This window comes from Bidens hawaiensis, unplaced genomic scaffold, assembly GCF_021521415.1.
Source record: "Bidens hawaiensis isolate Kalapana, Puna unplaced genomic scaffold, B.hawaiensis_p1.1 tig00060464_1, whole genome shotgun sequence".
Taxonomy (NCBI): domain Eukaryota; kingdom Viridiplantae; phylum Streptophyta; class Magnoliopsida; order Asterales; family Asteraceae; genus Bidens; species Bidens hawaiensis.
Window position 1 is genome coordinate 5,591 of NW_027500919.1, and position 4,648 is coordinate 10,238.

General features: G+C 38.0%; 1 non-coding gene across 1 annotated transcript; it reads right to left on the reverse strand.

The window, feature by feature from the left end:
• Positions 1–4,133: 4,133 nt before the first annotated feature.
• Positions 4,134–4,235, reverse strand: LOC143603069 (small nucleolar RNA R71). Its single transcript, XR_013147983.1, has one exon. It is a non-coding gene; the product is annotated as a small nucleolar RNA R71 (small nucleolar RNA).
• Between the last annotated feature and the right edge of the window lie 413 nt (positions 4,236–4,648).

A 4,648-nucleotide genomic window follows, 5' to 3' on the forward strand; every position in this document is an offset into this window, starting at 1 on the left:
TCAGCATCTGCAACTTCAGTCTCTGCATCCATCCAAGCAGACTTGATGTTGATCTACCTATCCATGTACAATTGCACAAAACTTAGAACAAATAAGATTCGTTCACGTACCCTCTCAAGGGTCACAGAAGAATGGTACGAACAAATAAGATTTTTTTTTTATTTTATCTTGACTTTTTATAAAAAAAAACTAATTTCAATCTCTCAACTTGTAATGATTTGTTTAAATCACAGTTTCCAACAAACTTTACATGAATGACCTTGACAACAAAACACATGATTTTGAATAAAACAAAGGTTTAATAAAATATATATGAACGCAATAAAAACTTAGAATCTTTTTGGCATTTTCATATATTTTAATATTACGAAAATATATACATAATGTTTTGTATTTTTGTATGATGAAAAATGCTAATAATAAACATAAGCCGTAAGCATTTTTATTAGAAAAATCGCAACAAGGAATCACATTGTTTGATAATGTCCTAGATTACATTTCTATTTCAATATTATTATGCTAGGAACCCAAAGTCGATTATAGATATATTTTGTCCATTTTAAACTTAACAAGTATTTCGATGTCAACGTGATATGTTAAGGTATGTATTAAGTGCAATACTTGTGTGGTCCCCATTTAATTTAACAAATTACCGAGCTATCATACCTCGGGCATAGTTTCTGTTCATCAGATCACCTCGAATACCGCTAATGATTGATTAAAACATTTTAAGAACATTTAAACATTTTGCAAACTTTTACAAACATTAAAGGTTGAACCATGGACTTTACTTGCCATGCAGTTTGGATTTACATGCATTCATTTAAAGTGTTTAGGACTCACTTGCTTTCCCCACCTCAAGTGGTTCTAATATACCCCTTTGCTTGTTAATTATCAACATTGTGTTGATTTTAAAGACTTTTAAGCACTTTGCTATTTTTCTGTCTTTTCATTTTAGTAATTTTTAATAGTTTTTTTAGATAGAGAAAAAAATTTGCGGTTTTATTTCTTGCTACAATAACTTGCTATGGTACTTGACTTGATTGCTACAATACCTTGACTCAATTTGCTACAGTGCTTGACTTGATTTGCTACAGTGCTTGATTCGATTAGTACTCGACTTGATTTGCTACAGTAAACTTTTTTTTTAAAAGATAACACCTAAATTACTAATAAAGTTACAAAGACTCTAGTCTTAAAACCACTAGATTCGAGAGTTTTGATAGAAATGGGAAGAGAGGGCTCGTTTAAAGACTTTCCGCTCATCTCCCGTATTCGACTTGAATGCGATAGGCTTTTCGCTCCTCTCCTGCTTGGAAGCTTTCTTTTAGTCGGAGAAGCGATACCTGTCAACTGTGACGGAGACTACCATCGACCGACCTTAGGAGGGATACTACCACCCATGAGGGTCTTGTTGCCTAGAGGCATCCCCTCAAATGAGATTTATCAACTCTACAACAGCTCTGGTTTTAGCAATAAGAGCCTACCTTCCGAGTCCTATATTCTAGTTACTAGCTTCAAAGGAACTACTAAAAGAAGGAGTTAAAGCATCGAATAGTGCTACCTACGAGTGAGTCACCCACATGGTTACCTGTCTAAAGGAAAGGTGCGTCAAAGTTTTTCAATCAAATCTGAACCAGACATAAAAACTCAAAAACACCAATAACAAAGATTTGATGATTTTTGTGTAGATCTAAGGTGTAGGTCCTCTAAAATTAGTTAATAACACGAAAAACAACCTCAAATCCAACAAAATCTAAGATTAAAATCCGAAAAGTATGATCCAAAAACCACAAAAAGTTGGGCAATTGTAGGTCCTAAATAATGGATCTCACACCTTTACTCGGATCAATATGTGTTGTTAGTTAGCGGAAATCACAAATAACACTCAAATCTCGGCTCTTAGTTTTGCAAACACATACAAAAGAGAGAAAACTGTGAAGTTTTGTAGGAAGTTGTATGGAGAAATGGGAAAGTGACCCTTATAGGTGATGGTTGGATAAAAGTTAGCTAGTTTTATATATTAATTAGTTATATTTAGTTAAATAATCGAATGAACATTGGTACTTCAAGCATTGTTTACATGTTTCAGGATATTGGAAGCTATGGAGCTTAACGAGGATATTTACAAGCTTGGAACGAAGATCAAGAAGTGAGAGATTGGACGTGCACGCATTACGAGGCATTCTAAGAAAAGAAAAATGAAAAATATGAAGTTTTACATCTTCGCGATACGCGAAGATGCAAAGAAGGGCAACTTCGCGATACGCGAAGTTGCAGTATGTCGGCCGCGACTATTTTGTCCTTCGCGATACGCGAAGAAGCATGCTGGGACATCTTCGCGATACGCGAAGATGCTTAAGTCGGCCAAAAATTTAGGTTTTGCCTTATATAAACCCTTTAACCTCCCCATTCGGTTATAGACGACTTCCAGAGGCAAAAGAGGCTGCTTAGGACGATCTTCCATCATTCCAAGGCTTCTGGTTCATCTCGGGTTTACCCATTAAGATAAGTGATATAATCGATATGTCGATGCTTGGCTAAGTTCTTTGTTCATTCTAGGCTAGGTTTTTGTGTATTTTAACTTCTGACCAGATTCTAATACTTAAGGTTTATGAGCTTGATTGAGTTATTGCTTTGGTCTTGCTTAATTATTGATTGATTATTTAAACAACTTGTGTTTGGGATTAGTAATTGATGCATTATTTGTTTGGTTGTGTTCATCAACATTTAGGGTTTGAGCTCTTATGTCATTGATTAGTTATCATCAAATATTGTTTCTTCATTGGTTTTAACAAACATAAGTTGGTAATTAGGTAAACCGAGTTCAATTGTGTCATCAATTCGGTTAGGGTATCGTTTGACATCACAATCAAACTATTAGGTTTAGTAATTACTGCGTAATCAAGGGAATCTGGGATTAAGTTGAATATCACATTAACCGAACCTAGAATGAATGTTTTAATTAATATTGTTTGCAAAGTCTTTAAGTAATAATTAAGTTTTAATTAAATCTTTCCTAAAAACCGCTTGACATCGCCTGCCCGCCGTAGTTAACTAATTAATTTAGTCCTATTGAATATAGCACTTTCCTTGAGTCCCTGTGGAGACGACCTTACTTACCCGTACTAGTTATAGGTATTTAAGTCTTAATTAATTGTCTTTGAGTAGACCACGACAACCTACGTCAAAATGGCGCCGTTTCCGGGGACTCAACGTGCGTGCTAGTTTGGTTTAGTTTAAATTTAGCGTAATTTAGTTTAATTTTAGTTAATTTCTTTTCTTCGTTGATTTTACACGGGGTGTGTGCTTGTTTGTGGTGTGCAGTTAATCTCTTAGGTTGATGCATACGAGGTTTGCACGAGACAAGGAGGTGTTGCAGTTTAATCCCGAGATTGAGAAAGCCGCAAGAAGAAACCGAGCAAAACAAAGAAGGGGTTAAACTTCAAGACCGAAAGAAGAAGACATGAATCATCAAGAAGATAATCCCTACCTTGTTCCACCTGTGTTTCAACCCGATGACCTTAACCCGCCGCACAATCGAGAAAAACCCATTCCACAAAACCCACCAATCCATGACCTACCACCATTCATCCCACCAATTCACCAAAACCGAAACCCGAGAGCTCAAAGAAGATATCAAATGAGAGATGATCGTTCAATCCACCTCACAATAGAGTCGAGTTCGAGTATGATCGACGGAGGGGATTTGACGATTTTGATGAGTTTGAGGATGAAGAAGAGATGGAGGATGATCGGGGGTCAACCCCCCCCCCCCCCTGTCAACAACCGAGAAACCGCCGAGCCTAAAGACAACAGGAGATTCCCGAGCCGCAGTTTCCCGAATATGAGTTTGATGATGGGGTTCCGAGGGCATTTGTTCCACCGCCCGTTCGGGGTTCAAAGCCACTTCATTCCACAAGTGGCCACGAACCCGCTTCCCATTGTAATCCCGGTCCGAGAAGGAAGAACGTTTTCAGTAAGGCAAAGTAACCTGACCGGGATGCCTACTTTTCATGGGAAAGCATCAGAAGAACTGTACTTGCACTTAGTGCGAGTTTAATGCGATTTGTGCCACCATCTCGAGTCAAGGGTTTACTGCTGATGAAGTCAAGCTAGTTGTGTTTCAGTTTAGCCTTATCCATCAGAAATTTTCAACAAAATTCGGGTGAGACGTTTCATGAAGCATTTACGAGATTCAAGAGGTTGTTGAGAACTTGTCCGCATCAAGGGATTGCGTTGTGGGAGTTGATCAAAGCGTTTCATGATGGGTTGTCGAGTGACGATGTGCGTGATCTTCAGTCGACCACAAATGGGTCATTTTTGACTAATGATGAGAATGAAGATTGGCAACACTTAGAGAGGCATGCAATGAATTCAAAAGGGCAAACTCAGTCGAATCGCATGGTAAAAAGGGCGGTTGTGAAAGCAGTGGATAGTGGTGAGTCGGATGATCGTATGGCCAGGTTGGAGAGAAAGTTGGATCAATTGATGGGTGTGGGAGTGAAAGAGAAAGGCAAGTCAGGAAAGACATATCCAGTTTGCGAGGGCTGTGGTGGAATAGGCCATGAAGAGGAAGAAGAGGAGGTGAACTTTGTTCAGGGTGAGAAGAGGTACAATAATAATATGAATTCAAACACCTATCACC